This window comes from Bubalus kerabau, chromosome 22 (assembly GCF_029407905.1).
Source record: "Bubalus kerabau isolate K-KA32 ecotype Philippines breed swamp buffalo chromosome 22, PCC_UOA_SB_1v2, whole genome shotgun sequence".
Classification (NCBI taxonomy): Eukaryota; Metazoa; Chordata; class Mammalia; order Artiodactyla; family Bovidae; genus Bubalus; species Bubalus kerabau.
Window position 1 is genome coordinate 29,115,431 of NC_073645.1, and position 23,854 is coordinate 29,139,284.

The 23,854-nt window shown below is 41.4% G+C and overlaps 1 long non-coding RNA gene across 1 annotated transcript in view; it reads left to right on the top strand.

The window, feature by feature from the left end:
* The first annotated feature begins 17,177 nt into the window (after positions 1 to 17,177).
* LOC129636877 (uncharacterized) overlaps positions 17,178 to 23,854 on the top strand; it is a 41,061-nt gene continuing 34,384 nt past the window's right edge. The window contains exon 1 of the long non-coding RNA XR_008707169.1: positions 17,178 to 17,345. This is a non-coding gene — a long non-coding RNA (uncharacterized LOC129636877). The remainder of the gene's footprint in view (positions 17,346 to 23,854) is intronic.

A 23,854-nucleotide genomic window follows, 5' to 3' on the forward strand; every position in this document is an offset into this window, starting at 1 on the left:
TCCCTGAAATTCTCCAGGCCACAGTACTGGAGTAGGTAGCTGTTACCTTCTCCAGGAGATCTTTCCAACCCAGGGATCAAACCCAGGTCTCCCACATTGCAGGTAGATTCTTTATCAGCTGAGCTACCAGGGAAGCATAACTGTGGGCTTTTCCTGCACAAGCCCACAGGGTTTTGTTTTTTTTTTCCACTATATTAATGTAATAAACTTGTATTCTTAGGTTAATGACAGGTGCTATCATGAGAATGAATTCTGTCAAAAATTTTCTGCATCTTTGAGATGGTCACATGATTTTTGATGTTTTATTGTGATAGTTTGGTGTATCGCAGTAGTTAATTTTCATATGGTCAATCAACTTTGCACCCCATGGAGAAATCCCACTTTATCATAGTGTATGATCCTTTTAATGTGCTGTTGGGATATGGTTTGCTAGTATTTTGTTGAGGATCTTTGAATCTGTATTCATCAGGGACATTGATTTGCAGTTTTCTTCTCTTGTGATGCCTTTGTCTGGCATTCATATCAAGGTAATGGTGGCCTCATTAATTGAGTTTGAATGTCTTCCATCCTCTTCAGTTATTTAGAAGATTTTGAGAAAGACTGACATTTATTCCTTTTTAAATGTTTGGTAGGATTCACGAGTGAAGCCATCTGGTCCAGAGCTTTTCTCCATTGGGAGGTTTTTGATAACTGATTCAATCAGTTTTTTTTTTTTTAAGCACTTTGAAAAAGCCTAGAAAAGTGGAGCTTGAGGATATATTAATGTGTATTAGCATGAAATCCCTTTAGAACATTAAATAAATGTTTTGGAATTAAATATTAGTGTATGTCCAGATGAATGGCTGATGGCTGATTCTAGCCTTGTCCTCTGACCTCCTCCACCACACACACACATCACGTACCTGCTACCTTTTTAACATAGTAAGGACCTGATGCAAAGAACAACTCATTGGAAAAGACTCTGATGCTGGGAAAGACTGAAGGCAGGAGGAGAAGGGGATGACAGTGGATGAGATGGTTAGATGGCATCATAGACTCAATGGACAAGAGTTTGAGCAGACTCCAGGAGATGATGAAGGACAGGGACAGGGAAGCCTGGTGTGCTACAGTCCATGGGGTCGCAAGGAATCAGACATGACTTAGCAACTGAACTAAACTGAAATGAAATGAAACTCAGTGCTGAAATTTCAAGGCCATCTCTTCCAGTTAATTTTCCAGGCATAGTACATAGACCCTTGCTTTTTTCTATTTCTAGATCAGTCCCAGACTCAAAGTGAAAATGCAGGACGTACACACCTAGGAAAGCCTTTGACTCTGGAGAAACCTATATGCATCCTAGATGGAAGCATTCATTTTACTTTCTTTAGAGCAGATGTGAGAAAATGCTTCCCCCTGTCTGGGAGGGTCCTTTCTGATTTTCTGCAGAGAGATGGGGAGTAGAGCATGCGCTTTGGGATAGGTACAAGTGACTGAAAATCAGCACGTCTTGATCCCCATCATCATTGTAGGACTGAAAGAGAAGCACAGTGAGATTAAGCCACTTGTTCAAGGCCACACAGCAAGAGGGTGGAGCTAGACTCAGTCCTTTCAACTTGAAACCCTGTTTTGGTTTTTCCATTGTTATTTTCAAACCACAGAGAAATAAGTGATGTGGGCTGAGCCCCTAGTCTACTTCAATACTTTGGCCACCTGATGCAAAGAGCCGACTCACTGGAAAAGACCCTGTTACTGAGAAAGATCAAGGGCAGGATAAGAGGGTGACAGAGGATGGTTGGATGGCATCACCAACTCACTCAATAGACATGAGTTTAAGCAAACTCCAGGAAATAGTGAAGGACAGGGAAGCCTGACATGCGGCCATTCATGGGGTCACAGAGAGTCAGATACTACTTAACAACTGAACAACAATGAAGAACGTTGCCTCTCAAATGTGCTGGCATGCCAAGAGTCCTCATTAGGCTTGTGCCGTTCACATGCAAAGATCCCATTACTGATCATGGGCGTGTAGAAGTCCCACTTGAGGTTTTGTCTAATGGTGGTCACATAGCTACATAAAGCTGCCTGTAATTGTTTGTTCAGTCTCTAGAATGTTCATAGATCCTGGCTGCAGATCAGCCATCTAGAGGAAGGGGTCATGATACACAGAAGGGCTTTATAATGAGTCCAGGGCCTCAGCTGGGAGTTAAAACATCCCCCCTTGCCCCTAGTTAAATGTTTTTCAATGTAGGTTTTGGAAATCAGTGCAAACTGTGGGCAATGCCAGAGATAACTGCATCTAGTATGCCGCTACATCAAAAGAATTTCACAGAAAGGGCTACGGGTCAAAACTGAATGGGAAATAGGATGCCGTCTACTCAGGATGCAGTCAGCACAGGTCTGGGTTCAGATTGCCTGGGCTCCATTGCACCTCTGCCACCACTTTAGATACATTGCCTGGAAATCAGACCCTGATACAGAGGGCATGATTGCACTGTTGAAACAGAATCTGTAGGAGAGTGAAGGAGTGATGCAGAAGAAGGTGGTGAATAGGTGTGATGCAGGCACAGCAAAGGGTGCCACAGGTTGCTCTGGAGTCAGAATGCTCTACGGGAATCAGTCCATGAGCCAGGGATGCAAGTCTTTACATTGCTATAGTGAACAGTCATTTGATACAGCAGTTCCTGGGGAGGAGCATCCTTGGGGTTAGGTGTTCTCTTCTCTGCTGAGGAAAGTTCCCAAGAAGGTCTCAGCTGAAAAGTGTCAGCTGTCAACCCTTCCAACAGCTGGGAGAGGAGTACCTCAGTCCTGAATGGGGAATCTTGGTGATGGCACAGTCTCCTCTAGCGTCTACCACTTGTGCCACTCAGGTCCTATTCATCCATGTAAATTGTGGGAACAGCACCATTAGGACTCTTTTACTATCTTTTATCAGGGAAACTTAGAAAGTTCAGTGGGATAAACTATAGCACTTGCTTCTGAAGCTGATCTTGAAGTTATAATTGAAACTCATCATTGTCTCTCCCCCACTGTCTATTCTGAGTTTTTTGCACCCTCAGTGAGCACTTCTGTTGGTATTAGGAGATCCTTTGGTGATGTAACTAATACCATGATCAGATCAGAGGGATATGAGTCCTTAGTCACCCTGCTTTCTTACACCATGACCACTGCTCTTGTATATATTTATTATCAAAATTAGCAACAGACTCTCTAGTGGATGCTCTGGGGGCAAACATAGCTCCTCTGACCATCATGTGTAACAGCTATGCTAATTCATGCCAATGATCAGAATCAGGTGCTCCTCCCTGCCCCCTTTCCTGTGGATCTCTTGGTACAAGGAGACCAAAAGGACATGCAACCTCATGGCTTGAAGTTTATTAAAAGCTTTTCCTCTGTCCCGTGGTCAAAGTATTTCCCTCTGGGATGTAGGACCTCTACATCTGCAAAAGCCCAGTGTGGTGAGGCTGAGAAGCATAAATTCTCCAAAAGTGTCACCTAGAATGATGGTGAGCAACACAGCTGCAAGACGATTTCTTTATTACTAGATGGATGTCTTTGCCTGTCCGGTAAAAGAGCTATTAAATGGTTGTTGATTTTGTGTGTATTCTGCATATTTGATAGTGATACTTTATCTCCAAGTGCACACCTTTAAGAAACATCCTAGATGCTTGTGGGTGGTGTGGTATGTGATAAGGCCAAGAGATCCCACTATCATGTCCCAACAGCTACATCCTCTTTGCTATAAAGTGGGATTGTTGTCCTGATGCGATGTATACAGGGTCTTGTATCAGCAAAGGAAAGATTTTGTATCCCCAGAGGTCATGGTGCTGGTTGGAACCCTGAGAGCAAGAAAGGCAAATCCACAGCCAGCTTATGCGTTTATTCTAGTCAGGGTGAATTCCTGTCCTTTCTTGGGTTAAAAAAAAAAAAAGAAGGTCCAGTTGTAATCAGGGCTTCCCTGGTGGCTCAGATGGTAAAGAATCCACCAGTAACATAGAAGCCCTGGGTTTGATTCCTGTGTTGGGAAGATACCCTGGAGGAGGGCAATCCACGTATCATCCAGTGACTGGTTGGTCTTCTTGAGAGTTGGTGCTATAATGGGGACTCAGTAAAGGTCTCTACTGATGGAGCGGTGGTCTTTTGGCATCCATAGGAGCTGAGTCTTCTTACATTGTTGGACCAAACACATTCTGTATTTCTACTATCGTGTCTATTTGTAAATCCATTGTGCTAGCTCAAGAGTGGCCAGTGACAGATGGTAATTGGCCAAGTTATTCTGCCTGCTTCATTGACTGGTGTCTCTTTTGCAATAGATGCCCTCTGATTAGTGTCGGCATTAACGTGTGCCAATAGCAGGAATTTTACATTTTGTATCTGCTCTCACAAGGCCATTCACAGTACTCTTACGTGAATTCCTTGTCACCAAATTTTCCATACTTCTTATTCAAAGTCCTAAGCAACTATCCAAGCTATCAATCACTGTATTTATTCCTCTGCCAGGCCTCTTTTCTCTCTGAGAAAATGGTACGCTGGCCAAAGCTTTGCCCACTGGAAGTATTTCGTGACACTGTTATCTTTTAATGTCACTGCTGAGTGTGGCTGCAGCTTAGCTCAGTTCCTTCTCTGTCAAGAGGTCATAAGTGACTCTCTTCATACATAGAGCCAGGGGAATGAGCTAAAGGAGAGAAATCCATTTAACAGTAGTGGTTGACAGGTGTCTGAATGGCCTACATATTCCACTTACTTGTACCTTCTGCCAGATTATTACTTCTTTTTTCCCCCATGGAAACTCCAGAAGTTTCCTTTAAGAAGCTTGTTACTTTACCACCTTGCCATATAGGTTGGTCAGCATTTAGAGAAGAATATAGGTACATATCTTAGCTTAATTTTACAATCTTATAGACAATTCCCAGGCCAGAGGTTATAAGTAAGATGCTTGTCTGGGTTCTAGGTGGAGTGAGGAAGTTTAGAGAAAATAGATGAACTGATTCGAAGAAGAGATGAGTCTGAGGAGTTATGGCCAACCACAGTGGACATTGAGAGGAGCAATAGGAAAATATATATTGATGATTGTATAACAAATAGAAGCAGAATAATGATAGTTCTGGAGTAAGGCTTGTTTGTGAATCCTGAGTCAGGTCTTTGGTGTAGGAGTTAACTGGTACAAGTTTGCTTCTCATGAATTGTTAAGGAACATAATAATCCTGCCTAAGTCATAGTCTTGTTGTGAGAACTAAATAAAACAAAATATTTAAAGTGCTCAGCACAATGAGTGGTAGAAGGTGAATATAAATATTTATTGGTTATTAAAATTATTACGAATTAGAATTATCAAGGGCAAGGCAATCAATTTAGGCAAGCAATGGTTGCGTTAATGAAAATAAGTAATAGAGCATGTAATTGAGGACTACCTAACTACCTCTGTCCTAAGGGAACTTTTCTCAGATATTTTATAGTGCTCAAAACAGATTCTGAACTCACCTTGACGGAAGTTCATAGTCAAGCTCTGAACTTGAAACCTAGGAAAAAGGGAACTAGTGCATTTTTCAGGTGCAGAAAGTTGTTTCAGTGGCTTGCTTTTTAGCCATTTTTTTCTAGAACTATACTCCCTCTCTTGTTTGTCTCTTCTTTGAGGAAAGTATTAAAACCCTTTTCTTTTCATGACAGGCAGTGAAAAGGGCACTGTGTTTCTGCTGGACCCGGCTAAGATTTGTTGGCATTGAGCTGAAATTAGATAATCCATTCATTATTTATAGACCTGTTCACATAATGAAAGATGTTTCTTTTTCTTTTCCTTTTTTTTCCCAACAAGTCACACAATAAAAATGTTTAATTAATGGCATATGCAAGTCTTAAGCAAAGATTTACTTGTTTTATGGGTTTAGCAAATTCTTTCTTCTGCTTCCTTCCAGATGCTGACAAGTCTGTTGGTTTATATTCATTAGCTTTTCTAAAAACCAGCCAAGTATTAAGATTAATTTTGAAGTAGCTCAGGTAATCTCTGAGGTAGGGAATGGATGTCTTTAACACCTCACCCACATCACACAGAACCTTTATAAAGCATCTCCAGGTCCTCAATAGATGTGTTAGATGAGCCAGCTCTAGTTTGCTGGCACATAGAGAGTAATTCTCCATTAAATCGAAACTGCTTACTATGAACTACTTACATGTGTGTGCTAAGTCACTTTAGTCGTTCCAAGTCTGTGCGACCCCATGGACTGCAGCCTGCCAGGCTTCTCTATCCATGGGATTCCCCAGGCAAGAATACTGGAGTGGGTTGCTGTGCCCTCCTCCAGGGGATCTTCCCAATCCAGGAATTGAACCCACATCTCCTTTGTCTCCTGCATTGGCAGGTGGCTTCTTTACCACTAGCACTATAGACACATCCAAAAAAAAAAAAGTATTTTAAAAATCTTCAAGTAGCTTCTTGCTTAAAAAAAAAAATTCCCTTATAAGAGACGTACCTCTCTGATAGAGGATTTTGATAATGTGGAAATTGGGGGGGGGTGCAGGAAGTATAATTAGAAATCTATAACTTCCCCTCAATTTAGCTGTAAACCTAAACCTATTCTAAAAATTAAATTTTAGTTTTAAAAAATGTAGACTGACATTATTTGGTTTTCTTAAACTGCTTTAAAATTCTCTAAAGACAACATTCTCCACTCCTACTGGGATGGACCACTTTTACTATTTGCCCTTGGTACCCAGCCACTGCTCTGCTTCCCTCTGGGGCTTCCCCTCCTACCATCTCCGAATAATTCCCTGTAACCTTAAAGATCTTGTGTCACAAATGCACCAGGACTAATATGATCTACTCTAAGCCATTCTCTACATTTGTTGATAAATTTGTCAAACCAAGTAACCATGAAGGAGGACTATGGGCAATTTTAGTTTGTTTGTTTGTTTGTTTGTTTTAAAGAAAATGAAAGCATTATGCCTGGTAGCAATGGAAAGTAGATGAGACTCAACAACAAATCAGAGACTGAACTGCCCCAACTAATTCTGTCAGAAAGGAATAAACAAGCAGAGGCTTGATTCAGACTATTACCTTTAATACATTAACAAAAAGAGACAGAAGAAAGAAAATGACTAAATGATACATTTGAATTTCACATTTCACACATTGTCACTTAGCAGAGCTTCTGCCTTACTCCTGTCATCCTGGCACTGATACAACATCTGAACAATAGAGAGAGACGGGAATGACGGGCTCTTTTTCGGGGAGTAATTAATTCAGTGAGACATAAATAAGTACATTCTTCTAAAACAGATTCGAAAGCAAACACATAGGGTAAAAAAACAAATAAAACTTCAGCTAGGAGGGGCAACAAAGAGCAAACACTGGATGAGGGAAAAGAGAATTCAAGTCCTTGACTATGAATTTAATATATGCATCTATTCACTCCTTTCATCAAAACAGATTAATAATTGATTCAGTTCAGTTCAGTTGCTCAGTCGTGTGTCCCACTGTTTGCAACCCCATGGACTGCAGCACGCCAGGCCTCCCTGTCCATCACCAACCGCCAGAGTCTACCCAAACCCATGTCCATTGAGTCAGTGATGCCATCCAACCATCTCATCCTCTGTTGTCCCCTTATCCTCCTGCCCTCAATCTTTCCCAACATCAGGGTCTTTTCAAATGAATCAGCTCTTTGTATCAGGTGGCCAAAGTATTGGAGTTTCAGCTTCAACATCAGTCCTTCCAATGAACACCCAGGACTGATCTATTTTAGGATGGACTGATTGGATCTCCTTGCATTCCAAGGGACTCTCAAGAGTATTCTCCAACACCATAGTTCAAAAGCATCAATTCTTTGGCGCTCAGCTTTCTTTATAGTCCAACTCTCATATCCATACATGACTACTGGAAAAACCATAGCCTTGATTAGATGGACCTTTGTGGACAAAGTAATGTCTCTGCTTTTTAATATGTTATCTAGGTTGGTCATAACTTTCCTTCTAAGGAGTAAAGTGACTAAGACCAAGTGAAGTCTCACAGTCATGTCCGACTCTTTGTGATCCCATGGACTGTAGCCTACCACACTCCTCCATCCATGGGATTTTTCAGGCAAGAGTACTGGAGGGGGTGCCATTTCCTTCTCCAGAGGATATTCCCAACCCAGGGATCGAACCCAGGTCTCCTGCATTGTAGGTAGACACTTTACCATCTGAGCCACAAGGGAAGTCCAAGGAGTAAGTGTCTTTTAATTTCATGGCTGCAATGACTATCTGCAGTGATCTTGGAGCCCCAAAAAAACAAAGTCAGCCACTGTTTCCACTGTTTCCCCATCTGTCTGCCATGAAGTGATGGGACCGGATGCCATGATCTTCGTTTTCTGGATGTTGAGCTTCAAGCCAACTTTTTCACTCTCCTCTTTCACTTTCATCAGGAGGCTCCTCAGTTCCTCCTCACTTTCTGCCATAAGGGTGGAGTCATCTGCATATCTGAGGTTATTGATATTTCTCCTGGCGATCTTGAGTCCAGTTTGTGCTTCTTCCTGTCCAGCATTTCTCATGATGTACTCTGCATATAAGTTAAATAAGCAGGGTGACAATTTACAGCCTCTAACCCTTTTCCTATTTGGAACCAGTCTATTGTTCCATGTCCAGTTCTAACTGTTGCTTCCTGTTGTGTACCTCTAGCTATTTCATTAGCACACAGTCCAGTTTTCCCAAGGAGACCTCCTCCTTTGTTTTTCTCTCTAAACATTATTGGGATAGAGTGACCATGATAGATTGTCTGCGATTATAAAGTCTGTTTTCTTGGAAGATTAAGGATCATAAATGTTTTTCATGCCATTCAAAGGAGTATGGCATACTTAGATAATGAAGAACAACAGAAGTGGCAAAAGCAAATTTATGCTTTTTGAGGGATTTAGCACTGCTGTAGTAGGTTGAATGGTCACCTCTGCATCAAAGAGGTTTATACCAAATCCCTAGAATTTGTGAATGTGATCCTATTTGGAAAAAAGAGAGGTATAACTAAGGGGTTATAGGGGACTTGCAGGTATAACTAAGGGTCTTGGAATGAGTTTATCCTGGATTATCTGGGTGGGGGAATATATCCAATGATAGGTGCTTTATAAGAGACAGAAAGAGAATAAATATGAGGGAAGTCAACATGAAGACATCAAAGACGGGTGTGTCTGTAACCAAGAGACAGAAAGCACAAGAAACTAGAAGAGATAAAGAAAGGGTTCTCTGCTGGAGTCACAGAGGAATCTAACACTGACAACACCTAGGCTTCTGACTTCTGGCCTCCAGAACAGTGATGGATTAAATTTATCTTGGCTTCTTTAGTGGCTAAGTGTTAAAGAATCCACCTGCCTATTCAGGGGATGTAGGTTCGATCCCTGGGTTGGGAAGATCCTCTGGGGAAGGAAATGGCAACCCACAACAGTATTCTTGCTTGGAAAATCCCATGGACAGAGGAGCCTGGTGGGCTCCATGGGGAGTCCATGGGGTCACAAAAGAGTTGAATATGACTTAGTGACTAAATAATGCCAACTTTGTCTTGTTTTGAGCCACCAGCTTGTAATAGTTTGTTGTGACAGCCACAGGAAATGAATGCCACTGGCAACAACATTAGGACTGCGTTCAGTATAGGAGTAGGTTCTGGGTTGGAACATAATGGAAGAAAATGACTACTATGGAAAATATCTAGAAGAATATAAACCAAAATGTTAACTTTGGGTGGTGGGTTATATAACTTTTATTTTCCTCTTTATTTTTATTTATGTTTTTCAATCTTGATAGTTTAACAGAACTGTATGTACATACTGCTGTATGATGATAAATAAAAACAAAACAAATGAAGTAATATGCACTTGAGCTAAGGCAGTGGAAGAGAGCATTGCAGAGATATTCCCTATTTATCTTTCTCTCTATGTGGCCTTTTTTTTTTTTTTTTTGAGGGCTCACTGTATGCTGTTTTAGACATTGTAGAGACAACAGTGACTGTTACAAAGGAAAAAGAATAAAGCTCTGCCTTATGGAGAAAACCATAGTTTGAACAGAGGTAACATGGATTTAAAAGGATCACTCTGGAGGCTGGGTGTAGCCACTGCTTTGAATCAAGTGAAAACAGGTAGAGCAGTTAGAGGGGTATCCCTGTTTTACATTTGAAATGATAATGGCTTATGCTAGGGTAGGACTCCCCTGATAGCTCAGTTGGTAAAGACTCCACCTGCAATGCAGGAAACCATGGTTCAATTCCTGGGTCAGGAAGATCAGCTGGAAAAGGGATAGGCTACCCACTCCAGTATTCTTGGCCTTCCCTTGTAGCTCAGCTGGTAAAGAATCTTCCTGCAATGCAAGAGACCTGGGTTAGATCCCTTGGTTGGGAAAATCCCCTGGAGAAGGGAAAGGCTGCCCCCTCCAGTATTCTGGCCTGGAAAATTCCATGGACTGTATAGACCATGGGGTCACAAACAGTTGGACACAACTGAGTGACTTTCACTTCACTTATGCTAGGGTATGATCTGGAAGGCTAGGGTTTCTTCTGGTAACTGATGTGAAGAGAGCCAAAGGAAGTAATACAGTTATCTTGATGTTTTCAAGGCACATAATCATGGTGAGGCTATGTTTTGGGGACATTAAGGAGGGCTTCTTATCTGAGGCTCAGCTTTTCACTGGCTTATATGGAAGCTTGGTGTCAAGTGTGGTAGAGTCAATCTTATTCTGAGTATTTGAGGTTGGCTCTTGGATTATTTTAGGATTTGAAATAGCTCAACTGGAATTCCATCACCTCCACTAGCTATGTTCAAAGTGATGCTTTCTAAGGCCCACTTGACTTCACATTCCAGGATGTCTGGCTCTAGGTGAGTGATCACACCATCATAATTTTCTGGGTCATGAAGGTCCTTTTTGTACAGTTCTTACATGTATTCTTGCCACCTCTTCTTAATATATTCTGCTTCTGTTAGGTCCATAACATTTCTGTCCTTTATCAAGCCCATCTTTGCATGAAATGCTTTCATAGTATCTCTAATTTTCTTGAAGAGATCTCTAGTCTTTCCTATTCAATTGTTTTCCTCTTTTTCTTTGCATTGATCGCTGAGGAAGGCTTTCTTATCTCTCCTTGCTATTCTCTGGAACTCTGCATTCAGATGGGTATATCTTGCATTTTCTCTTTTGCTTTTTGCTTTTCTTCTTTTTACAGCTATTTGTAAGGCCTCCTTAGATAGCCACTTTGCTTTATTACATTTCTTTTTCTTGGGGATGGTCTTGATCCTGTCTCCTGTACAATGTCACGAACCACCGTCCATAGTTCATCAGGCACTCTGTCTATCAAATCTAGTCCCTTAAATCTATTTCTCACTTCCACTGTTTAATCATAAGGGATTTGATTTAGGTCATACCTGAATGGTGTAGTGGTTTTCCCCACTTTCTTCAATTTAACTCTGAATTTGGCAATAAGGAGTTCATGATCTGAGCCACAGTCAGCTCCGGGTCTTGTTTTTGCTGACTGTATAGAGCTTCTCCATCTTTGGCTGCAAAGAATATAATCAATCTGATTTTGGTGTTGACCATCTGGTGATGTCCATGTGTAGAGTCTTCTCTTGTGTTGTTGGAGGAGGGTGTTTACTATGACCAGTGCGTTCTCATGGGAAAACTCTATCAGCCTTTGCCCTGCTTCATTCCATACTCTAAGGCCAAATTTGCCTGTTACTCCAGGTGTTTCTTGACTTCGTACTTTTGCATTCCAGTCCCCTATAATGAAAAGGACATCTTTTTCGGGTGTTAGTTCTAAAAGGTCTTGTAGGTCTTCATAGAACTGTTCAGCTTCAGTTTCTTCAGTGTTACTGGTCGGGGCATAGACTTGGATTACTGTGATATTGAATAGTTTGCCTTGAAAATGAACAGAGATCATTCTGTCATTTATGAGATTGCATCCAAGTACTGTATTTCGGATTCTTTTGTTGACTATGATGGCTACTCCATTTCTTCTAAGGGATTCCTGCCCGCAGTAGTAGATATAATGGTCATCTGAGCTAAATTCACCCATTCCAGTCCATCTTAGTTTGCTGATTCCTAGAATGCCAACGTTCACTCTTGCTATCTCCTGGTTGACCACTTCCAATTTGCCTTGATTCAGGGACCTAACATTCCAGGTTCCTATGCAATATTGCTCTTTACAGCATTGGACCTTGCTTCTATCCCCCAGTCCCATCCGCAACTGGGTGTTTGTTTTGCTTTGGCTCCATCCCTTCATTCTTTCTAGAGTTATTTCTCCACTCATCTCCAGTAGCAGATCGGGCACTACCGACCTGGGGAATTCATCTTTCAGGGTCCTATCTTTTTGACTTTCATACTGTTCATGGGGTTCTCAAGGCAAGAATACTGAAGTGGTTTGCCATTCCGTTCTCCAGTGGACCACATTCTGTCAGACCTCTCCACCAAGACCCATCTGTCTTGGGTGGCCCTACACAGCATGGCTTAATTTCATTGAGTTAGACAAGGCTGTGGTCCATGTAATGAGATTGGGCAGTTTTCTGTGATTGTTGTTTCAGTCTGTCTGCTTTCTGATGCTCTCTCTCAACGCCTACTGTCATACTTGGGTTTCTCACATCTTGGGATGTGAGATATCCTTTCATGGCTGCTCCAACAAAGTACAGCCACTGCTCCTTACTTTGGAGGTGGGTATCACCTCACAGCCACAGCTCCTGACCTTGGATGTGGGTTATCTTCTCACATGCTTGTAAAGTAATGCTCAAAATTCTCCAAGCCAGGCTTCAGCAATGTGGGAACCATGAACTTCCAGATGTTCAAGCTCGTTTCAGAAAAGGCAAAGGAACCAGAGATCAAATTGCCAACATCTGCTGGATCATTGAACAAGCAATAGAGTTCCAGAAAAACATCTATTTCTGCTTTATTGACTATGCCAAAGCCTTTGACTGTGAATCACAATAAACTGTGAAAAATTCTGAAAGAGATGGGAATACCAGGCCACCTGACCTGCCTCTTGAGAAACCTGTGTGCAGGTCAGGAAGCAACAGTTAGAATTGGACATGGAACAACAGACTGGTTCCAAATAGGAAAAGGAGTATGTCAAGCCTGTATACTGTCACCCTACTTATTTAGCTTATATGCAGAGTACATCATGAGAAATGCTTGGCTGGAAGAAGCACAAGCTGGAATCAGGATTGCTGAGAGAAATATTAATAACCTCAGATTGCAGAGGATCCCATCCTTATGGCAGAAAGGGAAGAAGAACTAAAGAACCTCTTGATGAAAGTGAAAGAGGAGACTGAAAAAGTTGGCTTAAAGCTCAACATTCAGAAAATGAAGATCATGGCATCTGGTCCCATCACTTCATGGGAAATAGATGGGGAAACAGTGTGAACAGTGTCAGACTTCATTTTTCTGGGCTCCAAAATCACTACAGATGGTGACTGCAGCCATGAAATTAAAAGATGCTTACTCCTTGGAAGGAAAGTTATGACCAACCTAGACAGCACATTAAAAAGCAGAGACATTAGTTTGTCCACAAAGGTCCATCTAGTCAAGGCTATGGTTTTTCCAGTAGTCATATATGGATGTGAGAGTTGGACTATAAATAAAGCTGAGTGCCGAAGAATAGATGCTTTTGAACTGTGGTGTTGGAGAAGACTCTTGAGAGTCGCTTGGACAGCAAGGAGATCCAACCAGTCCATCCTAAAATAGATCAGTCCTGAATGTTCATTGGAAGGACAGATGCTGAAGCTGAAACTCCAATGCTTTGGCCACCTGATGTCAAGAGCTGACTCATTGGAAAAGATCCTGATGCTGGGAAAGATTGAGGGCAGGAAGAGAAGGGGACGACAGAGGATGAGATGGTTGGATGGCATCACTGACTCAATGGGCATGCATTTGGTTAAACTACTGGGGTTGGTGATGGACAGGGAGTCCTGGCGTGCTGCAGTTCATGGGGTTGCAAAGAGTCGGACACTACTGAGAGACTGAACTGAACTGATCTTGGATTCTCTTGGTGAAGTACTCAATGGTAGTCAAAATGAAGTGATCAGAATACCGCTGGAATAGGGAGGAGGACTTCATGTGTAAGTTATATTTCTAAGTCTAAACTCCACAGGTCTATTTCCAAGAATTATGCCCAAGGCATATACCTTGCAAAAACTAATCCCATTTGATGGCATCTCTTTTCACACAAGACTATTTTGCAATAAATTAGGTGGTGAGGAGAAATAATTTCCTGTGTTTATTTCTAAAGTTGGGGACTATCCCCAATAATTCCTTAACAAAATGAATGCATGAGAATCACTGATGATATTTTGTGGCTAATTATCAGGAACTACTTAGGAAACAACTTATATACTGGAAATTGTCCTGCCAACTGACAATGCTGTTCATTGAGTGAGCTAATGAAACTCACTTGCCCTGTTTTCTCAGAAATAACTTTGTAATTGAGAAATAGATTAATTTTGTAAAACCTTTTTCCTGTAGAAATCTTTTTAATTATCCCCCAAAAGATCTGCCATTGACTTCAGTTTAGTCCAATTTCTAAAATAGTGTAAGAAAATTAAAACCCTATGTATAATGTTAGAAAGTGAGACTGATCTATTTTTTTTAATTGAGAACTAAACAGAATGAAATGATCAAATAACTAGCACGAGTGAATGCCTCAAGCAGCAGAGAGAGACGTTTTGAGTTTACATTGAGTTGAGGACATCTGAGCAGCCCATGCCAGAAGCGTAGATCAGGTAAATAATATAATACTCTCAGCTCCTAGAAATCACCACCCTGCTTTATGAATAAGTTTATTTGCCTATTCAAGTATACTCACCCCAGTATGTTTTAAAATTAGCTCAAATGCCATTAACCATTGGAAGTTTTTTTTTTTTTTTTTTCCCTTAAAATTCCAGTTCTGTTGAACACACAGTCACAGTTACAAGGTATGTTAGAGGGATTACTTGCATCTTCTATCGTTGTCTCTTCAGGACTCCAAATCATTCTAAATTGTCAAGGGGACTCAGATTATCCTCTAATATCTGTATTTAGGATAACTCATTTTAGTTCTTATGGACAAGCAATTGAATTAAAGTTCTACCTTTGAGAAAAGAAAGTCTTGTGGCTTGCCTTTCCAAGAAAGAAATAGAGAAGCTATCCTGGAAAGGACAATAAAGGAAATAGATTTTACATCCATAGAAAGAAAGACTAGCAGGAAAAAACACATTATGTGTGTAAATATAGCCCAGGTACCTGGGTTAAGAGGGGCTTCCCAAGTGCTAGTGGTAAAGAACCTGCCTGCCAATGCAGGAGGTGTCAGAGACTCGTGTTCAATCCCTAGGTTGGGAAGATTCCCTGAAGGAGGGCATGGCAACCCATTCCAATAATCTTTCCTGGAGAATCTCATGGACAGAGGAGCTTGGTGGCTACTGTCCATGGGGTCACAAAGAGTCAGACACGACTGAAGCGACTTAACATACACTCATGCGCCTGGGTTAAGGACTAGACTATAGAGTGTAACAGGCTGTAATCTGAAGAGGTTGGCTATGGGATTAGGATGCCTGTGTGAATCAAAGTCCAGGGTAATGGGGATTAACTTAAAAGAGGAAAGTATTCAATCTTCTGCTTCTGAACCCTGAGCCTAACTGGCTCTCCCACTAATTATGGAGTCAACAAGAATAGCCATATAATTGATTTCATTGACATCATCACACATGGTTCCTGTCTCTTTGAACCTCGAGTTCAAAGTGATTTTTTTGAGAGTCAGAGTCATTCTCTTAATAAAGGATTGTTGTAAGAGGGAAGCATAATATGACTTCCTCAACATTCCTCGGATAATATCCTCTGTACCTCTCTCTGCCTGTTGATGGTATTCTGCTACACTTTGTAATCTGATAGGCATCATTTTAACTTAGTTAGAAGTAGAAGTTTACATCTTCTACTTAATTTTATATCAAACAAAGGATCTGGTACAATGCTTTGCGCATAATAGGGACTCAGGTTGTATCTGTAAAATTGATAAAGGAAAGGAGGACGAGGACCGGGAAATAAAACCATTCTACAACAAAGACTGCACATGGAAGAATATCAATATCTCTTCCCAAGTTGCTTGAGTACCACAGATAAATGGCACACCTGCATTCTGTTTGTCCTACCACCCTCAGCCCAGAAATCTCTCCTTAATATGTGCTCTATTTATATTTATGATAGTTCAATAATCAAGCTATGATTGCATATGCTAAAGTCAGTTCCTCCATGAAAGATGTGTGATCCATTCCAATCATCCTAATTCCTCATGCAGATGTTCCTAAATGATTCCATTCTTAATCACATAGTCTCAAAGGGCTCCACCTGTGAGGGGAGGTAAGCCACAGCTATAGAGTTTAAAGAGAACGATCTTTCCCTGGGGTCGTCTCCCCAAGTGTTGGGGGATATAACTGATTATTTTAACAAGCAGAATTTCTTTCCCCTCAAGTTATGATCTGTTTATATCAGATAAATTCAAAGCTTCTGGGCAAGCACCTTAAGGCCCTATCTTTTTTTTTTTTTTCCCTCTCACAAGTTTTTGGCTGTTTGCCTTCAAACTGTAAGCTGGCAGACTTCATCCTTTAAAAGCTTAATAACCTGAAAACCCACTGGGCACCTAGAATACCTGTAGTTCTCAGCCACAAAGCTGGAGAATGGATGGAATAAAAATCTAATGTATTTGACCTTCTCACCTCCTGCTTACAGTCCATGCCTCCCATCATACCCTCTTCCATCCTCTCTGAAGCCAGAAGTACTGACAACTTTGCTGACATGCATCAGCTACTGTTCATCTCACTGGCAATTGGGTCCTCTGGTTAGAGGTCCCCAAAGTGTAGTGCCCATACCTATAATGGACTTCCCAGGTGGTGCTAGTGGTAACCTGCCCCATTGCAGGAGATGCCAGAAGTACAGGTTTGATCCCTGGATTGGGAAGATCCCCTGGAGGAGGGCACGGCAGCCCACTCTGGTATTCTTGCCTGGAGAATCCCATAGACAGAGAAGCCTGCTGGGACACAGTCCATAGGGTCGCAAAGAGTCTGACGTGACTGAAGCAACTTAGCACGCAATCCAGATCTCCTATATTAGAAATTCTAAGGACGGGTTCCACCACTTTCTGGATTAACAGACCATCCAGGTGATTCTAATGCTTAATAAAGTTTGAGAACCGCTGCTCTGGGAAATTGAACCAATAGCTTGCTGTAAGTCACCGGGTAATTTATAACACTAAGGAATGATCATTACCCTTGGTCTCAGAAATCTGGGGAGCTGGTGAGCTCCTTTCGAAGGAAACATACTCAGCTTTGAAGGTGCTTGGATAGCTGACTTTGTGCATTTGGAAATAAGTATTCTCCTTCTGTGTGGTCCAATAAGGATGAAGAAAATCAGAGAATTCCAATGTGAGTTGGTAAAACCTGGGACTGTCAAAGGAGGGACTGGACTTACTGTATCCTTTTAGATTTGACTCTCTGTACTCAGTTATTATTTACCTCCTTTCATTTTTATCACATTGATTTTGCTTTCTAGTGTTTTCTTCATCAAAGGTGATTTAAAACAAGGATTTTGTCTTGCTGTAAGGTATGGGGGCCTAAGTGGTGACTCAGATGGCAAAGAAATTCACCTGCCATGCAGGAGACCTGGGTTGGGATCCCTTAGTTGGGAAGATCCCCTGGAGGAAGGCATGGCAACCCACTCCAGTATTCTTGCCTGGAGGATCCCCATGGAAAGAGCAGTTACAGTTCATGGGGTCACAATGAGTTGTACACAACTGAGTGATTAATCACAGCACAGCACTATAAGGTATACAACAAAAGTAATTACCTCATTTAAAAAAAAAAGCAGAAGCAACACAGGACCTAACTTTAAGACAAACAAGAAGTTACCTGTGTTCTATGCTGTTTTTAGTCACTTCTGTCATGTACGACTCTTTGCAACACTCTGGACTCTAGCCCACCAGGCTCCTCTGTCTGTGGGGTTCTCCAGGCAAGAATGCTGGAATCAGATGCCATGCCCTCCTCCAGGGGATCTTCCCCACCCAGGGATTGGCCCCACATCTCTTGCATCTCCTGCATTGGCCGTCAGGTTCTAGCACTACTTGGGAAGCCCAAGAATTTACCTATCATATGCAAATATATCTCAGAGAAAGCTTCTTTTGAATCCAACCTCCCAAATAAGAATGAACATCTTCACTTGACCCCCTTTTTCTACTGCAGAAGCTACACAATGCTGGCATAGTTATCCTCCTAAATTGTGGGACATTCATGCAAAAAACTGGGCAGCCATTTTAAGTTTCTGTTAATCTAAGCAGTTAAGCTCATTAGAGGAACTCATTCTCTAAAGCAAAGTTCCAGAGAATCTGTTTGAAATGCCCTTAAAGGTGTATGTTTTAGCAAATTTGAGTTCCTACAACCAAGTTTACGTAAAGTAGGATTCAATTGAGTTAATATTTAACAAGAAAGAGGCAAAGCAGGTGGATGCATGATTGGGGGTTTATGGAAACTTCTTCTGGGAGGCTACAGTTCGGGAAGGCAGACAATACAAGTGAAATTAAAGTCCAGGTTAACTGAGCATTATATTAGAAGTAGAAAATTTGGGTTCTAATCCCTTGAGAATCTCTCTTTCTCTCTCATATACATGTGAGCTTCCCCAATGGCTTAGTGAAATGGAAGTTGCTCAGCAGTGTCCAACTCTTTGAGACCCCATGAACTATACAGTCCATGGAATTTTCCAGGCCAGAATACTGGAGTTGGCAGCTGTTCCCTTCTCCTGGGGATCTTCCCAACTCAGGGATCAAACCCAGGTCTCCCACATTGCAGGTGGATTCTTTACTCTCTGAGACACCAGAGAAGCCCAAGAATAATGGAGTGGGTAGCCTATTTATTCTCCAGTGGATCTTTCTGACTCAGGAATTGTTGGCAGATTCTTTACCAGCTGAGCTACCAGGGAAGCCCACCCTGATGGCTTTGGGATGCACTTATTCCGAATTCTTTTCATCACTGAGATAACTCTGACAGGTGTGTCCTTTCTTCCCTGAGACTGGATCCTATTCAGGTTGCCTTATGATGCTGAGTTAACTCTTGTACTGAGATTAGATTCTGTTCTAGAATGAGTTATAGGAAGCTTCAGTTTAGATGAGAAATTGTTATCCTCATGAGGATTGGTGGCTCAGTTGATAAAGAATCTCCTGCAATGCAGGAGACCTGGGTTTGATCCCTTGGTCAGGAAGATCCTCCTGAGGAGGAAATGGCAACCTACTCCAGTATTCTTGCTGGGAGCATTCCATGGACAGAGGAACCTGGTGGGCTATAGTCCATGGGGTATATATTAAATATATATGTGTGTGTGTGTGTGTGTGTGTGTGTGTGTGTGTATGACATCACATGGTATTTTTCTTTTTCTGTCTGACATTTTATTTAGTGTAATGCCTTCAAGATCCATCCCTGTTGTTGTAAATGACACGATTTTCTTCTTTTATGGCTGAATAATATTCTTCTGTGTGTCATGTTTGCCTATCCATTCATTCATTGGTGCATGAGGGTTGTTTCCATATCTTGGCTATTGTAAATAATATTGCAGTGGACACGGGCTGCAAATATCTATTCAATATGGCATTTTCATGTCCTTTGGATAAATACTCAGAAGTGGAATTGCTGTATCATATGGATCAACTATAATTTTTTGAGAAATCTCCATAACATTTTCCACAGTTGCTACACTAATTCACACTCCCATCAACAATGCACCAGAGTTCACCTTCTGTCCTTGCCAACTCTTGTTATTTCTTGACTTTTTGATGATAGCCATTCTGACATGTGCGATGTGATATCGCATTGTGGTTTTGATGTGCATTTCCCTGGCGATTAGTGATATTTAGTACATTTTTATATATCTGTTAGCTATCTGTCTCTTAAAAAATCTATTCAGATAATCTGCCCCATTTTTTGAATTAGGTTGTTTTTTCTTACTGTTAAGTTGTATGAGTACTTTATATATTTGAAATATTAACTCCACATCAGGAATATGGTTTGCAAATATGTTCTCCCATTCTATATATTGCTTTCTGTTTTGTTGATAGTTTCCTTTGTGGTATAGAAGCTTTATATGGGCTTTCCTGGTAGCTCAACTAGTAAAGAATCCACTGCAATGCAGGAGACCTGGGTTCGATCCCTGGGTTGGAAAGATCCCCTGGAGAAGGGAAATGCTACCCACTCCAGTATTCTGGCCTGGAGAATTCCATGGACTGTATAGTCCATGGGGTTGCAAAGAGTCAGACACGACTGAACAACTTTCACTTCACTTCACAGAAGCTTTATAGTTTGATATGATCCCACCTGTTTATGTTGGCTTTTGGTGCCTTAGCTTATGGTATCAAATCTAAAAAAAATTGTCATCAAGACTGGTTTCAGGTATTATATTTGATCACTTCATGAATCCATGTGCATCTTGTCTAAGGCCATGCGCATCTTCTATCATTCTAGTTTTAGTACATGTGCTGCTGAAGCAAACAAAGAAACATTCCTTTTAGCATCTCAATGTACGTGTACACTTATATGTATATGGTTGGAGGCAGTGGGGATTAGAGTAAATCTGAGGTACAACCTAGTGTAGTGAATGTACTACTACATAAGACATAAGCTGTTGGGATAAAGAGCTATCAGCTAGTAAAAATTATCTAATTTGTGAAGTGCTGAGCTATAGTCACAGCATAAGCAATGGCCTTTGTGCGATTTCCCATGATGTACACTTTTCCCCCAAGTAGAGATTTGAATTGGTGCCATCCTCTGCTGGTCAAAGTTGAAAAACATGGGTTTGTAATCAGTTTGCTCCATCTAAATTCAGGGCTGAAGTTCAGAGTCATTTTCCCAAAAGAATGTTTTCTACCATATTCTTCCACCTGCTCTGTACAAGAATGTGTGGGACTGGGGACAGGCTGACTGTCCAAGCATCCTCAGTTTGGTTGACCTTTGTGCCTGGCATTTCAAGGGTCCAAACCCTTCACTCCTTGGCCAAAACAATAAAAATAAATACTTCATAACTTCATCGTGGAGATTACAGTAAAAATGAGTATTGACCTTGTTGCCATGGGATGTTACTCTTGCTGTTTTCCATTCACAATCTGGTTCTGGGCAGAGCAAGGAAAACATAGAATGAGACTATACTCAGGCTCAATTATACATTCAAATTGCCTGTATTTAAAAACCCCTAAAATCTGTAATGGCTTAATTAAGATGGTAACTTTATGGCATGCTTCTGCTCACAGCCTAACTCTGAAGCCTTTCTCTTTCATGAAGTCAGGGGCAATTCTGCTTTGCTGGGATATCTGACTGCTAGAAAGAGGCGGGGGTGCTCCAGGGGGGGGAGAAGGAAGAAAGTGGATCTTGGGAAAGCTAAATTCCCCTTGTGGCAGATAATCTACAAATCTCTAGTCCTTTGGAGTACATAAAAGAGAGCTCTGGGGAAAAAGTAGGCATTAATTTAGATTTAGAAAGAACAGGGTGAGTTTTCACTTGGTGAAGCTCACTTCTGGAATCCATCAACTAAAACTCTATTTCATAGAAGAGGAAGATTCAGGTTATGACTTGCATTTTCCCTGAAAGCAAAAGTGTATGTATGTGTTCAGTCATGTCTGACTCTTTGTGACCCCCATGGACTGTAGCCCTCCAGGCTCCTCTATCCATGGAATTTCCTGGGTAAGAATACTGGAGTAGGTTGCCATTTCCTCCTCCAGGGGATCTTCCCAACCCAGGGATCAAACCCATGTGTCCTGTGTCTCCTGCATTGGCAGGAGTATTCTTTACTACTGTAGCTCCAAAAGCAAAAGAATACCCTCCTATTTGAAAGCCCCGTCTCCTGTGGAGCCCCATCTCTTGTCCTAAACTGAATGGCATCCTTCTTACTTTTCATGCCCCCATGATTTATAACCTTGGAGGAGCATTTAATGTCATTGAATGGACTTTCCACCTTCATCTGGAGGTGGCTGACCTCTGCTGAGAGGTGGGCTGTTCTGAGTCGGCACCATCTGCTTTCCAGAAAGAGCTTCTTAGGGCTGTAGTAGTTTCATTATTAAAGAGTTCAGATCTCTTGACGTTGTTTGAGGAATCCTTATCTAGAGAAGTTGGGGAATTTGTCCAGTGCAAGAATTAACTTAATAAAATTAATTGCTGATCACTTGTATTGTTTCAAGTGCAGTTAAAGATGTGGGCTAAAGAATCAGACTATTTTTTCCCTAATGCCCCCTCTATCATTCACTTGTAGGGAGACTTAAGTGAGCAAGTCTAATAGAATACTAGACTATTAATAGTTCCTGCTTCCCAGGTGGCCCAGTAATAAAGAATCTGCCTGCCAGTGCAGGAGACGCAAGACAGGTGAGTTGTATCCTTGGGTTTGGAGGATCCTCTGGAGGATGAAATGACAACCTGCTCCAGTATTCTTGCCTGGAAAATTCCATGGACAGAGGAATCTGGTGGGCTATAGTCCATGGGGTCACAAACAATCAGATAGGACTGACCACATATGCATGCTAATTCCTGCCTCATAAGTTTGAAAGTGCAAGTAAAATTTGCCCAGTTGTGTTGACTCCTGGTGACCCCATGTGACCCCATGGACTGTAGCCTGCCAGGCTCCTCTGTCCATGGAATTACTGGATTGGGTAGCCATTTCCTTCTCCAGGGGCTCTTCCTGACCCAGGAATCGAGACCAGGGTCTCCCGCATTACAGGCAGATTTTTTACCAACTGAACCAGGGAAGTCCACCTCATAAATTTAGTAGAATTTAATGAAATAATACATGTAAGACATATGTATTATTCTACATATGTTATGAATATTATACATATGTTATGCATATTATACATGTGTTATATGTATACATATATTATATACATGTTATACATATATTATAATAATACATATAAGACAGTTAGCACAGTGCCTGCTTCTTAATCACTAAATGTTTATGCTATTCTTATCACTTTTGTTATTATTAATTTCACCAAGCTCACATTCCATAGAATTTATACTTATGCCAACACAAAAAGTTATATATCTGATCTTGGATCAGATAAAGAGAAGTAGACATTTGCCACTCTGAATCTGCAGGGTATATTTGCCACCCTGAATCTGCAGGGTACAGGGAGGCGATTGGTGACCCACTTTCACTGTCTTGCTTATTTGGAATTCTGGCATCTATTTTTACTTCTCCCTTAACAGTTGCTTGCATTAGCCTTTTGGGCATTGAGCAAAAGAGTTTTTCATTTTTAGGAAGCCACATGTTCTCTATCTTTAAATCAAAGGTGAATGCAGTGTGCCATGGTAATCATCCAAAGTTTGGAAGCCACATGGACTTTCTGCTTTAAACTCATTTTCTATGAAGTCAAAACTCATCCTTTGCTTTGGAAAGCACCAAAGGTGATTAGCTGAGACAGCACTGAACAGACATGAGAAGGAGGCCCCTGGTGGCTGAAAGGAGGCTGCTTCTTCTCAGTTTTTTAATGGCATGCGAAAGGCATTAATCCACACTTCATTTCCTATTAGCCAAATAGAAATGTCTTGAGATAATGTGAATACCTTATGGCATAAGTGACTTTCTAAAGTATCTTATTAGAACTCCTTATCTGTGTAATTTAGGCAGCCTTGGGGCTTGACAGTGAGGAACATTCTTCTTGAACACTGACTCTTGGGAGCAGCTCACAAAAAGTTAGTCAGATACACTGAGGAGACTTCTAGGGGACGTGCAGTCATAGCCTGTTCTCCAGCACTGGGCCCTTCTGTCATGCCACATGCAGGTGACTTCCTTGTGGCAGCTTCACCAGATTTCCCAAAGGTCTCTCAAGAACCACTAGGACAAATCACACTGTCACAAATGGGAGGTGGGACATTACTGCAGAAAGCAAGGTGAGGAACTCCATCCT